Source organism: Stylophora pistillata, chromosome 2 (assembly GCF_964205215.1).
Source record: "Stylophora pistillata chromosome 2, jaStyPist1.2, whole genome shotgun sequence".
NCBI classification, from domain to species: Eukaryota; Metazoa; Cnidaria; class Anthozoa; order Scleractinia; family Pocilloporidae; genus Stylophora; species Stylophora pistillata.
Genome location: NC_142520.1, coordinates 49,787,197 through 49,802,824, shown reverse-complemented (window position 1 = coordinate 49,802,824; position 15,628 = coordinate 49,787,197). Strand labels below are relative to the sequence as shown.

Below are 15,628 nucleotides of genomic sequence, written 5' to 3'. Positions count from 1 at the left end.
ATATTTTTCAAATTTTGGGCCTTATTATCTCTTCTTCCTTTCTATCAGTCGTGCGAGACCCTTTGTTTCACATTTGAACTGTGCAAATTTGATATGAAAGGGAAACGGGAAGCTAGATTAGCGAGCGAGATCAGGACAGGCCAGAAGTCTCTCGTCAAATTGTTTTAAATGGCAGGATTTACTCGGGGGGAAATAATCGGGCTGTTGGTTTTCTTACTCTCCTGACTCGATGGCAGAAAAATCAGTTAATTGTAGTCCACTTTACATCTCGCCTGGACTTGTTCAAAGCGTCGATTTTCGACGTTACGTTTCGACGTTACGTCGATTCCATCTTACACAGAAAGCTAGCAAATATTCATTTATTAGATTACCGCATGTGCCCTCTCTCTTTAAATTTGTTCAACGTCGATAAATAAGAATTGGCCAATGTTGTTGTACTGTTTCAACTTCCAATAAAACTGACACCTGCGTCAACGATCTGACTCAGTTGATGATATGTTTTAGAAATGGCGGTCATGGAAAGTTTCTTCCTCTTCCTATTTCAAGGAATCGCCATCCTTTTCGCTAAAGAAGACTCGACGCATTCTCGTTCAGCGTTATTCACCACTAAGGAGAACAAGCGCCTTGATGGTCATGCTGTCAAACAGTTTCGATCTCCCACTCAAATATCATGCAGTCTTTCGTGCCTCAGAAACTCCTGGTGTACTTCAACTAACTTCGAAGAACCATCCGGAAAGGACGATAAAGGAACTTGTGAACTGAACAAGCATGGGATCCTCGACAGAAATGCCCAGTTTTATGATAAAAAAGGCTTCACTTTCTCTATGATGCTCAAGGTATAGTTTTCTTGTTGATTTTTCCTTTGTTTGCATGTATTTTTTTTTAACGCGTACAAAAAGAAAAAAAAAAATTTTTCAATGGTAAAGGAGCTTGGCACTTTCATGCATATTAGTTAGATTTCCGAGAGTTATTGAGCGTTTACCCCTTATCCCTTAGTTCTGTTTAGTTACAAGTACACGCAAAACAACCACAGCTAAACAGGAAGAGTTGCACTCTATTTGGTTAAATATGCCTGTTAAACGACCATACATGTCTGTTATTTTTAGGGATGTCTCATGACAGGCTGTCGTAATGGCGGTTCTTGTTTGTTTCACGAGAAGAACAAAAAATTTTCATGTTCTTGCGAACATCCTTGGACTGGAGATGACTGTCGAACAATTGGTAAGATTGCATTTTTTTAATAAAATGTTCCGAACAGTTCAAACTGATAAGCGCGCTCAACGGAACCGAACATTTAACTAGCCGCTTTTTAAGCAAATCCAGCTGGCTGGCGCATTTAATAATAAGACAGAACTCTTTCATTCTTTGGGGAAAAATGAACAACGGTAATTCAAAAATTAACAACAACGGTATTAATAACAACGGTATTTCAAAAATTTTAAAGGAGGAATTGAAAGCAGAATCGGGTCTAAATACAGTCTATTTTGTTCTTCGTAAGTCATGATCTGAAAGTTCATTAGTATGCCGTCGCCACTCAGTATGAAATGCGAGAAAAGTGGCTTTTAATTAAGCGAACATGTACGCGTTAATAACCAATTGCGCGCTTGATGATTCCGCCGCTTCACCAGTGTCTTTGATGGTGAGTACGTTATCGCCCCTGTGCATACCCTTCCTCTGACAATTGAAAAGAAAGTATTTGCAAGAATACTTTTTACTTTATTTGTGATGAAAACTGTGCAATCGTACACAATTCGCCAGATGTATAAAGACGCAAGCTAACACTCAAGGCGTCTGCGATCATAACTTGGCATGGGAGGATGTAAACATTCGGTCGTTTCATATATCTTATTAACCAAGCGCGAGGGCCGTACTGGGAGAATATCGGCCCGAGGTCTTGACAGTACGGACCGAGCGCAGCAAGGTCCGTACAAAAAAGACTGAGGGCCGATATTTTTCCAGTACGGTCCCGAGCAAGCTTGGTTAATAAGAGATTTATTATACGACTAAAGTCCAAAGGTACACAAGTGCGGTATCATTCGGGACCATTCGGGACAGTGCCCGGTCCAATACTTAGAGAATATTGGACCGGCAATAGAGCATTTTGATTGGTTAATTTTAGTTATTGGCCCTCTGACTGCCCGAGTCGTGTAATAAAATATGTTACAGCCTTCCATTGTGCGTACAGGGATCTTTGTTAATTTCAAAACAAGATTTTAAGAATTAAACTTGGTAAGTCGTGTCAACAGATGTTGTATAAAAAGGATGAGTAGCCATTAAAAGAAAAAAAACCGATCGAAAGAAAGCTATTATTACATGTTTCTACACTAGCGAGGAGGATTAATTGAACCCATAGTCGTATTGACAAGTACCGCTTTAATTCCACCGTTTGATCACATGACAATCAAAATTCTCTCCCTCACCAACGGCAAAAGTGTTTAAAAAACTTCAACATATTTTCCGACGCAGCTGGGAGCAAAAGCGACAAACAACGCCAATTGTTTCTCCTTCCTTACCCCTTACCGCGTCATTTAGTATTCAAGTGCCTTCTGCGCGTTATCCGATGCATAAGCTCATTCAAAAAAAAAAAAAAAAAGAAAAACAGCCGCGAAATGTTGAATGAATATTTCCCTCCGCGGAATAACAGCCTATTCTGTAGGCTCAAACTTCGCCAAGAAAAATAGAAGGAAGGCGAGACCATCTCACAATTCGTTACAATCTAGGAAATCTATCCTTCACGATATGCCCATACAGAAAGTCGTAGAAAAAAATTAAGCTGTCCATGTAGTATTATTAAAAACAGAAAAGACGAGAAATGTTCTTTTATCAACATGGCTATACCCTCATAAGGGAATACCTTTCATCCTTAAAGCTTTAAAGTACAAAGATTTCGAAACAGATATCGCTCGAAATAGATCTAGAGCGATTAGAAAAGTGGTTATTTCAGCAATAAAGGCGCTCGTAAGGAAATTAGATAATGCGGCCAGAACAAAATTCTTAGGTTCCAAAATTCTTGTAGCAGGCTTTCAAAGTTTCTCTTTTTCTTTTTTTTTAACAGGGAGCGAGAGGATGAAATAACAAAAATGTACGGTTTTTGAGACACGGGAATATTGTTTTGCAACAGCTGAAAAGTAATGTCTCCTTCATTAGCAGTGCTTGGCCAAGAGGCCAATTTCTTTTTCGGTTACGAATCTTTTACTTTAACGTTGGGACGATAAAATCCTGTAAAGAGCTGAATTGAGTTCGAGTTTTTTCTCTACGGCTTACGGTTAAAAAGTTGAGCCGTTTTACGGCAATGGGTAATACCTCCCCACCATGGTCACCAGAAAAATTGTTACAGTTATTATCCCATTCACTAGTTTCAGTTCGCCGACGATGCCGCTGTCATAAGCGGTCAAGAATCAGAAAATCAACACCTTCATATCATATTATGGTGTAATTGGTTGAACATGACGATCAGAGTTGACAGATATTCTACTTTTAGAATACGGAAACTGTGCACTAAATCTCTCCAATATTTACCCAAGCTGTTGATCAATGGATTTCTAATTCCCTGTGTGGAAATGGGTGAATCATTTCGTTACTTAGGTCGCTTCTTTGACTTCAACATGTCTAATAACCAAAAAAAAATCTGAATTGTCTTCTCTTGTACAAATCTTGATGAATGACATCGATACAAAGCCACTGCATCCTAAACACAAACTTCTTCGGTACAGCCGCTATGTCCTATCGAAGTTGTCATGACATTTCACCATGGCAAATATATCCAAAACCTGGATAACGCAACATCTCGACTCTGTAGTGAATGGCTACATCCGAAAATGGCTTGATATTCCGATATCTGGAACGCTGAGCAATGTTTCCCTAGAAAGCAATAAATTTGGTCTTAGTATTTGTCCTCCCTCTATCAAATTTACTCAGTGCCAGTCAGTTCTCCGAAATTCATTAAAAGAGTCCCCAAATGATTCCTTTCAAGCTCTCTGGAAATCGTCAAGCTGTCACAATAATATTCAATATGATTTGTACAAATCCACTAAGGAAGTTCTTAAGGACTTCCATTCTAATCAAGAGGATAAACTGCAACAACACCTAACATCTCAAGGTTTCTTCTTCTCAAATGTTATCAAGTATTCATTGTCATCTGTTAATTCTATTTGGTCAGTGGCCCAGTCCCATCTACCGAAGAACATTTACAACTTTACCATCCGCTACATCAACAACTCTCTTCCTACACGTAAGAATTTGGTAAGATGGGGATTATAACAAAGTCCTGATTGTTCCTTTTGCCTTAATCCTGAGTCACTCCTTCATGTTGTCGCTGGTTGTCAACAATGCCTTGATCGCCTTACCTGGAGGCACGACTCAATCCTTAACTTTATTGCCAAGTCCCTTCAATCTGTAATATATTTTAGCTCCTCAATCTATGCAGATGTTACTGGTTTTCTAAATCCCTCAATAATAACTGGTGAAAATTATCGCCCAGATCTTCTTTTCCTAACCCAGTCCAAGTACCTATATGTTCTATAATTGACAGTTGGTTTCCAATCTAACTTGTACAACAATGCAGTACGTAAAAAAGAAAAATATCGGAACTTGATTAACGAAATGAGTACAACTTTCACGTGTGTCAAATTTGTAAATCTCTCTATGAGCTCCCTTGGCGTTTTCTCAGATGAATGCTCTACGTTCTTAGGCATGATGAATGACATAGGCATTGCCAAAAAGCAGCAACTTTACATAACCAAGAAAATGATAAATATAGCTATTAGAGCAACATATTACGTCTTATGTTGTAGAAATAGGAATTGAGACAACCCAGATTTGATGCAAATTTGATTTTTGTGTGTGCGTTGAATAAGCCAATCTCAAGCAGAATTTGTAAATTGCCTATACGTAGTGAGATTTACAATTGTACAATTAAAAACAAATAAAATTCCTATTACTTTACTGCTGACGCCAAGAAAAAAAAAAAAAAAAAAGAAGAAAGGAGAGACCACTGCACAGTTTTTTTACAAGCTGGAAAAATAATAAATAACTATCCTAACACTAACCTTTTTACATATTGTTATCAAAAATCGTGACAGAAAAGTTGAGAAATGTGCTTTCTTTGAAGGCTGGACTCTTATCGCTCGATTCTCAAACAGCGATGGCAAGAATTGGATGCGTGATGATGGTAACTGGTGGTATGACCAGAAAGCTGCTATTGGAGCGACAAACGACCCTTCAGTGAACAACGATATGATCTCAACAGCCTTTTGGTCGGTCAGCGGCAAAGAAATAAAGATCACGCGCAGTGACGAGCCCAGTCACACTCCTCTATTACAGACCACAGGTAACTGTTTGGGTGGACAAACATTTCGATCCAAAATCACAAGTTATGACGACTTTAGAAATGGCACAGTTTGGGCCAGTGATCAGTGTCTTGGAAACTGTTCGGTTCAATATGGTGGACAGTACAAGTCAACAGACGGGTTTCAACAGGCTGAGTGCAGTGGAAACATCCAAAGTGCTGACAAGATCGGCTTCTGGTGTGACTGGAGTAGTGGTGATGGATCGGTGATGATGATTGGTGGAGGAGGAAAAAGCTGTAAGCGTGCTGATCATGGGATTGGAATTACAGAAACTGACGCTGCTTCTTTTGTTGAAGAAGGTGGAGGTGCGACTGAATATGACTTTGGTTATGATGCTGTCACAACGAAGAACCAATCCCAGTCCTACTCATTGAATTTATGGATCCGTTAAAAATAATCAGGCCTTTTTTTTCAAACTTAGTTTAGTACTAAAGAACTTTGTGGAGGTTGACTTGTGATTCAAGTTAAATGAGCATTTAATTTAAAATGATCAGTAATAAAGAACCTTTCCCCTCTCATATCAAAGATAGAATAAGTAGACCATCACGCCAGGTAAAACGCTAAGATCCTTAAATATCTTTAGATTTTCACTGGAGACCAAATTAAATGCCTTTAAAATCGAATCATTGAGTTTAATCTGATTTGTTAAAGAGGAGAAGTATTAAGCGTGGAATCGGCGAGTTGAAAACGAGGCTAAGTCATATTGTGTCGCATCTTCGTATACATAACAGCCATAAGTATCGCTGTTTTCTTTTGGATATATCAACAAAGTTGAAATGGTAAATGGGCCACCGTAACGATTACAAAAGCTGACGTTTCGAGCGTTAGACCTTCGTCAGAGCGAATAGAGGAATTGTGGGTTGTGTGTGCATTTAAAGGCAGAACTTGGAACTACGTTATTGGTGGGGACATGGCAACGAGAAAAACATGAATAAATTAGTGGAATTGTATTACCAAATTTTCTAATCTCTCTTCTGAAGAGTGGTCGGCTCTAAAAGGTCTTAGAAAACGCAAAGACATAGTTATCAAAGCGGCCGATAAGGGCGGCTCAGTCGTTGTTTGGCGCACCGACCTCTACCAAAAAGAAGCTTTGCGGCAACTTTCTGACACCTCTTTTTATCAAAAGGTCGACAAAGACCTCTCTGCAAGCAATCAAAACTCCGTCAAGAAAACGATCAACCAACTCATAACTAAACAAGAATTGCCAGCCACAGCAAAAAATATCATCATAACCACTCCTAGAACTTCTCGTATTTACTTTTTACCTAAAATTCGCAAACCTAACAACCCGTGTCGGCCCATTGTCTCAGCTTGCAGTTGCCCTACCGAACTTATCTCCAGCTATCTAGACAAAATTATGGCTCCCATCGTCAAAACTTTACTATCATATATTGAAGACAGCCACCACGCTCTTCAAATTTTTCGAGACTTTAATTTCCTTGGCCAAAACAAACTTCTTTTCACCATGGATAATACGTCTCTTTACACTGTCATTCCCAATGGCGAAGGCCTTCTGGCCCTTAAACATTTTTTTTTTTGATCAACGTACTGTTAAGGAACCTAAATCTGAAACACTACTACGCTTAGCCGAACTAGTGCTCACACTCAATTGTTTTTCATTCGGAAACAACTTCTTCAAACAAACCAATGATGTAGCCATGGGCACCAAAATGGGACCTAGCCATGCCAATCTTTTTGTAGGTTTTGTGGAACATCAATTTTTCAGCCAATACAACGGGTCCAAACCTGAACTCTACAGTCGCTATATCGACGACTGTATCGGCGCTACCTCCTCTACCAGAGAGGAGCTCACTCAATTCATAACTGCAGTCAATTCTTTTCACCCGGCTCTGAAATATACTTGGGAAATTTCTGACAATTCTTTATCCTTTTTAGACGTCAAAGTTTCAATTGAAGGTTACGGTTTATGCACTAGTGTGTATTACAAACCTACAGACTCGCATAATTACTTGTTATATTCGTCTTCGCATCCATCTCACGTTAAGAACTCCATTCCTTTTTCTCAGATTCTAAGACTTCGTCGTTTATGTAGTGATGACTCTGATTTCCACCACAAATCAGAGTCAATGTGCCAGTTCTTCGATAAACGTGGTTACCCTGTTTCCGTCGTTCAAGCGGGTTACCACCGCGCTCAACTTATTGATCGACATTCAGCACTACAAACGTCGCATAAGGAAGATTCCGACCGCATTCCATTCACTCTCACGTTTCACCCTCACAACCACTTAGTTAAATCCATCATTCTTAAAAACTTTAAATTACTTCAAAACGATCCAGAGACAAGCACTATCTTTTCGCAGCTTCCGCTCATTTCATTCAAACGCCACAAAAACATAGGCAATTGTTTGGTCAGAAGTTCTTTTCAGTTTAATGACCAACCAGGCACTTTTAAATGCGCTCGTGCACGATGCAGAACATCTCCTTTCATTTACAACACTGATAAAATATCGGGACCTAAACGATCCATTAAGATCACCGATCACTTCACGTGCACCTCCGCCAATGTAATATATTGCATAACTTGCACTTATTGCAAAAAGATATACATCGGCGAAACAGGGAGAAGACTAGGTGACCGATTCCGAGAACACCTTCGAGACGTGGAAAGGAATGACAAGGAAACATCGAAACCAGTCGCTAGACATTTTAATTTACCTAATCATTCTAAGCAACATATGGCAATCTGCGGTCTTTCCTTGCACTTAGGTGGCACGGAAAGCCGTAAAAATCTTGAACAAAAGCTCATCTCTCAAACCGGTAGTCTAAATCCCACAGGGATCAATGAACGCTTTTCATTCCACTAATTTATTAATTTTTTTTCTCGTTGCCATGTCCCCACCAATAACGTAGCTCCCTTTTCTGCCTTTAAAAGCACACACAGCCCACAATTCCTTTATTCGCTCACACGAAGGGCTAACGCTCGAAACGTCAGCTTTTGTAATCGTTACGGTGACCAATTTACCATTTCAACTTTGTTGATATATCCAAATTCTTTCGTTACTCCCACCGACGCAGCCCCAAACAGTTTCTTTCTAAACTATCAGCCTTTATTCAGCTGTTTTCTTTTCTTGATTATTGTTTTGTTTGTAAAGATGAAATAAACAATTTTTAATAGAAGAGAAAAATCGAGTTTCCAGATGGGATTTGAACCGACGACCCTCCGTGATCTAGTCGGATGCTCTAACCACTGAGCTACAGGAGACTCTATGGTGAGCAACTGGAACCGCATCACGCAGCTACACAGCCAAACATCAGCTAGCGCATAGAAGCTCACTAACAGCATCACGCTGTCACCTTAAAGCATCACATGCATTAAAACATCACATGTAGCCAACCAGCCTCCAAAGTGAGCATGTAAAGATGAAATAAAAAAAAAAAATTATTTCATCTTTACATGCTCCATTCTAAAAACCGGATTCCCTCTGACGTCGGGCCGGGTTTCTGAACTCTTACCCTCCTGACACGATAAAAGAAAAATCAATTGATAGCAGTTTACTTTACATCTTGCCTGGACGTGTTTTTTTACGATATCAGTTACACAGGAAGCCCGAAACTTCCGCTCAAGTAAACAAGTCCTATCTCGCAGCAGTTGAGTTTATTAAACAGGAAAGCTGTTCACTCCAATCCCATTGAAACTAAGATGGAACGTTTAAAGAAACCTCTCATAAAATGCTCGAACAATGTTTTTCGCAAAGGCTCTTCGGTTCTTTCTATCATTCCAATTCTACTGATTGTTGCGCTGTTCTTGAGAATGGAGACGATCAACAAGCGAACGGAAATGAACGAAGTGCGCATTTTGGCTGTTGAAAGTCGCATGAAGATGACGAATAAGGCAGATGAAAACGCCCAGGAGAAGCCGAAAACGTTCACAAGTAAGCATAAAACTATTTACTTTGATCCAAAATTTTTCTGGCTGTGGTATTATGTAGATCATAGTGTAGTCATCCGAGAAGTTTCATTATTTTGCCTGGATGAGTAGGTCTGTATTTGCTATACAGTGGGATCATAACTTCAGCCTGTATACCTAACGAATTATTTGACCAGTTATGTGACAAGCCGGATGTGACGAGTTATTTAACGCGTTTGTCGTGAACGTAAGGTTTTCTTCCGTTTTACTCTCACGGAGTAGATTGAAGTTTAGTGCCAGAAAAAGGGCACCAAAAACATTCTTTGTTAGTCATACAGACGCGCCTTCAATCCACCATGGCGTGAGCACATGCGAAGCTAAAGCAGCAAGGTTTATGCTATTATACATGATAAGTAAAAGGGCAAGCTGACGTTTGCCGTTTTACGTAAATGCGGTGCTAAATCTCTCGATTGTTTGTCGTCTTGAAGGGGGGGGGGGGGGGAAGGGTAAAAAAAGTCTGGTTGTGTCACAATAGAATTTATCGGGCTCTTAAGTGTTGTAATCCCCATTATTGGCTGACAATTCTTTATAGTACCCTCTTTATACTCTGTTAGCGATCACTGCTCCCTGCTTTTGTTTCCCCTGAAAACCACGTGATCCCCACAATATCCTCCGACCCCACCCGGGACGGCGACTAAAGATTGCTTTTTGAGAGATCTGCGCTTGAATCACCAAATGGTCTGTTCACATCTGAAAGTAGATTATATCCAACGCAGAAATATATTTTTTTTCACATAATATGACAAGCTCCAGCATGGATGAATATGTTTTGTTTTTTCCTTTGTTTTTTTTTTGTTTTTTTTTTACTATTTTAAACTCTTAACTTTTTTTTAACCGCCTATTTGATAAACAAGTTCTGAAGGTGTTATAACAAAACGTTCAATGGATCATTACAAAAGAAACAAAATACATATTGCTCTGAGTCCAACTTCAGGAACAATAACTTTACAACAAGTCCGCCAAGAAATAAATAACAAGGTCGATGAAGTTTATAAATCCTCTGACAGTATATGCCAGGCAGGACCTCAGGGACCCCCAGTAGCCCTTGGGTATCCTGGATATAAAGGAGAGAAAGGGGTTCTGGAAAAAAAAAAAGGACCACCAGGCCCATTGAAGCCTATCGGGGCTCCAGACGCAGGTGGCAAAAGAGGACCTCTGGGACCTCAACGAGTAAAAGGCGAAAAAGGCGATAGAGGGTCCATTGGAGCAATCGGGTTAAAAGGAGAGACTGGACCGAAGGGTCGTCAAGGAAAAAAAGTATCCACTGGCTCTAAAGGGAACAAAGGTAGCCGAGGATTGGTTGGTATTCAGTGACCAAAAGGAGAATGCGTCGTTCCACTCAAGATCAGTGTGCATGCTATATCTCAGGCAGTCTTTGTGAACGAGACGGCAGCAATTTTTTTCTGTTGGGCACAAGGGCAGACTACTCTCAAGATCATGTGGCGTAAGCTTGGAGGTACTCTGTCTGATGCTACTGTAGCATATAGTATGCTCCCAATCAACAGCGTACAAAGGTCACATATTGGGTCGTACATGTGTTCAGCTAACACAGGTCTCGGAAGTCTGGAGGCTTTAAGCACTTTACAAGTAAAAGGTAAGGATATAAGTCGCCAACTTTTTGTTTTTTTTTTAGGATATATATATATATATATATATATATATATATATATATATATATATAGGATATATATATATATATATATATATATATATATATATATATATATATATATGCGCATGCTCGCTAGTTTACTCTAGTTTGAGCACTCTGGCATGGCTTAGACGATACCACAAAGGTTGGGTCGTTTGGGGTGACCGTCTCGGTTCTCCCCCATCCTAGCATTAGCACTGCACTGATGAGGCCCAGAAGGCCGAAACAGTACTGTCTGTAGTTAGTTATATATATATATATATTTTTTTTTTTTAACACCAGTGGTGACAGTAATTTTTAAATCAAATACGCATTTTTCTCTTTCCACAAGCAGCCGACGACCTTGAGTGAGTTTAGATAGCAATTTAACCCCTTTGATGCCGATCACTTTGGGGGAGATTATGTGTACATGATAAACTTATAATTCAAATATTATGATAGGTTTGAGTTGTTTGTCATTGCTATTATCTAAGCTATTTTTTTTTTTTACTACTTGAAACCGAAGTTGTTGCTGATGGCTGCTGTTCATCACGCGATTTTATTAATCATATGTCAATTTTTGTAACGATTTTATTCTGCCATCAGAGCCACCGACCTTTGTCAAGAAACTACCACCTTTCGTTATCGTAGATGAAGGCTCCGTATTAAGTCTCTGTTGTGAGGCTGGGGGCTTTCCTCGTCCTAGCGTCGAATGGTCTCGCGCTCGTCACGTGTACTCTGCTGGTACATCACTGGCTTTTGAGGAACAAGGCTGCCTCGAATTTAACCCTGTTGTAAACAACAGCGACGGAACGTATGTCTGTCACGCAAGAAAACTCATCGGATTAGCAGAAACGACAACAGAGCTAAGTTGTCAAGGGGAAATTTGTTGGTATTTTGGATAAGTTGATTTTCTTTCAATTCACCGACCTGAAACTCATTGCATATTCATTTTAGAAAGCAAAGTATATCTGTCGCGCAAAAAACTGCCTCCATTTAGCAGAAACAACCGCTTCAGTAGTTTTGAGGGGGAAAGGTGTCGTATGTATTCAATTTCATTTGTGATTATTCCAGTTAGCTTACACTCATTGCATATCAGTTGAAGAAGCAAAATCTGCTATGGAGGCAACATCAATCAGTGGCATATCGAGGGTCACGCCCCCTCCGCCACCGCCTTATTTGGGTGAAAAATAAACGCAGAGGGAAAAAAAGCCGGCAGGTTAACACAGTCAAAAACGGCCACCTCCTTAGCAAAAGGTCTTGATCCGCCACTGCCAATAACCTACAAACATTGAACTTAACTATTCAAAACTCCATCAATTAAAGAGAAACAACTATTGCATAGTTAAGTGTTCTTTTAAATAGAGATTTACAAGCGCACGCTTGTTTGTGACTCTCATCTTCCTTTCTATATGTTACATCTCGAGACTCAAAATAAGGCTTATAATACCAACCAACAAACAAACAAACAAACAATCAACACGTATGCCCTGTTCCTGTTTAACTCAAACTAAGGCTTATAACACCAACCAACCAACAAACAAACAAACAAACAATCAACACGTATGCCCTGTTCTTGTTTAACTCAAAATAAAGCTTATAACACCAACCAACCAACAAACAAACAAACAAACAATCAACACCTATGCCCTGTTCCTGTTTAACTCAAAATAAGGCTTATAACAACAACCAACCAACAAACAAACAAACAAACAATCAACAATTATGCCCTGTTCCTGTTTAAGTCAAAATAAGGCTTATAACACCAACCAATAAACAAACAAACAAACAAACAATCAACACATATGCCCTGTTCCTGTTTAACTCAAAATAAGGCTTATAACACCAACCAACAAACAAACAAACAAACAAACAAATAATCAACACATGTGCCCTGGCTCCCTGCTCCTAATAGGAGTAGCTAGTCGGCATCTCCGTAAAAAAAAATCAAAACTATTAACCTTAATGAAGAAATAAAATCATTCATAGTCATTGCATCTTTTTTCTTGGTCAGTCATTCATAACTGCTTTTTATGACTTTCAGGGCATTCCTGTGAAGACATTTTGAAGAAAAAGGTGCTGAAACGTTCGGGAAGCTACGAGCTTACAGTGAACAATTTGATGTATGCTGTGAGTGTGATGGCATCATTCCTCTCTCAGAATATATATAAATTTCTTTAGTACTTTTTTTCTGTGTTTGTGTGTGTGTTTGTTTTTCTTTGCGTCGCTTTTTGTTCCCTCTCCGTATGAAAACTCTTTTTAGCGAGATAAGAAGTTAAAATAGGGTCAGGATTTTTTTAACCTTACTGAAAAAAGAAAGGTCAATGAACGCCATTTTAGCTTCACAAGCGACATCATAGATTACAGAACATAAATTTTCTCGCCGAGAACATTTCGTGCAACATACCAACAAGAAAGTATTGCTTTTTTAATGGGTAGCATCAGTTTGGTTTCCAGTCAAAAGCACAGTCAGGATGGTAACTAAAAAGTTGCTTATTTGAACTAAGGAAAGACTCTGAGCATGCGCAAGAGAAAAATCTATCATAATCTGAAAAGGTGCCTTCCTACTTTTCCTCTCATCATTCCTATCTCACCCCTCTCTCCCAATGAATGAAGTGTTGCGATTAACTTCCCACCATCCCCGTGACTGTTTCAATTCTAACTATTAGAATGGTTTTAAAGCGATGAGTACTTCAAATCTATTAAGAGATGATATCAGTTTCTTAACTTATAACCAAATGATAACTATCCTCTTCTTGATTTAAACGTATTTGCAATGTATTGTTAGGTTTATTGTGATATCACGGCAAGTCTTAAGGGATGGACTCTTATAGATCGATTCTCTAACAGTGACAACAAGAACTGGATGCGTAACGATGGCAACTGGTGGTATGACCAACAAGCTGCTATTGGAACAACTAACAACCCTTCAGAGAACAACGATATGATCTCACCAGCCTTTCGGTAGCTTAGCGGCAGAGAAATAAATATCACAGGCAGTGACGACCCCAGCCACATCCTTCTGTTGCAGACCACAGGCAGCTGTTTGGGTGGACAAACATTCCGATCGAAAATCACAAGTTATGGAGACTTTAGAAATGGCAAAGTCTGGGCCAGTGATCGTTGTCTAGGAAATTGTACGGTTGAATATGGCGGACAGTACAAGTCAACAGACGGGTTTCAACAGGCTGAGTGCAGTAGAAACGTCCAAAGTGCTGACAAGATCGGCTTCTGCTGTGACTGGGGTAGTGGTGATGGATCGGTGATGATGATTGGTGGAGGAGGAAAAAGCTGTAAGCGTGCTGATCATGGGATTGGAATTACAGAAACTAACGCTGCTTCTTTTGTTGACGACGGATCCCATGAGACTGAATATGACTTTGGTTAAAATGATAACACAGGAAACGCTCCACCCCAGTCCTACTCGTTGAACTTATGGATCCGTTGATAATAATAAGCTCTTCATGTTTCAAACTTAGTTTAGAACTGAATAACTTTATAGAAGATGAAATTATTCATTTCATGTCGCATTTTAAAATGGTCAGTAATAGCGCGTCTTTCCCCACTCGCAGCAAAGATAAAATAGCTTGACCATTACCTCGGTCGCAACGCTTTAATATTTAAACATCCTATGATCTGTACAAGCAACAAATTGCCATTAGAATTAATTTAAGTCAGACTTACAGCTTATCGATCTTTTAAGGAAATGTAAGGTATTCATTGATGATTGTTTAGTGATGTCAGATATAACAGTTACAAGATATGTGAAATCAGTTAATCGGTTATTTCATCAAAACATTTCTGAAGCTCTATCGAGCACTACATGTTTTGTTACATTGGCATAAAAAAATTAACAGCTAGAAGAATAAAAAACTTTGAAAAATAGAAGAAGCTCGAGGTTTCTTGATATATTATATTTACTGAACAGTTTAAAAACTTTATATATAGTCTACTTAATTATGTTCAAGTTTTCCACGAACGTGGCAACCGACTAGAGGCCATTGATTAATTTAGCCTTCAATTGTTCAGCACACCAGGAGGAGGCCTGGGACAAAAATCTAGACCATCAATGAGATAATTAAGCAACAGTGTCAGTCTCCGATTACAGCATCTTGCTTAATTCTGCCAACATTGTCGTGAATGTTATTGTGGGGAAGGGGGAGGGGGGGGGGGGGGTGAAGACACTTCGTTATTGGCTAATAGGTATGTGCCGCTGAATGGCGTCGCTTTCTCATGACGCTCTTTGTTATCCGAACGCGTAAATGCTCTATTGCAGTAGCGGCAAAGGTGTGGCATTATCCGATCAGAAGTTTATCAAAGTAACACGACTCCCATTTCGTGTCACAGCGATACTAATGAAAAAATGTAAGATTCTCTGCTTTTTATGTATTATTTTCTCACCACTATCCCTAACCTATCACCGCCTCATACACCACTAATACCCTCTTCACCCGTGTGTAAGATGTCTTTGTTCTCGCTAGATTTTGAGAATGCGTCTAACTTGGCACAGAGTTGATCGTATTTTTTCTGTAATTCAACCAATTCAATTTTCTCCCGTGTGTGGTGAGATATCTTGGGTGTCTTTTATTTCCTGCCATCCAGTACTTGTCGCTCACTTTGTTGCTGTTGTAGCAAGGATTGATATTGTTCTTTGTGTGCGGCAAGATTATTTTCAATCTCTTGAATCGCTTGATCTAAGACCGTACATTCTACTTGATGGCA

The 15,628-nt window shown here is 39.4% G+C and overlaps 1 pseudogene; it reads left to right on the top strand.

The window, feature by feature from the left end:
- Positions 1-379: 379 nt before the first annotated feature.
- Positions 380-14,504, top strand: LOC111318955 (uncharacterized; annotated as a pseudogene).
- The last annotated feature ends 1,124 nt before the right edge of the window (positions 14,505-15,628 follow it).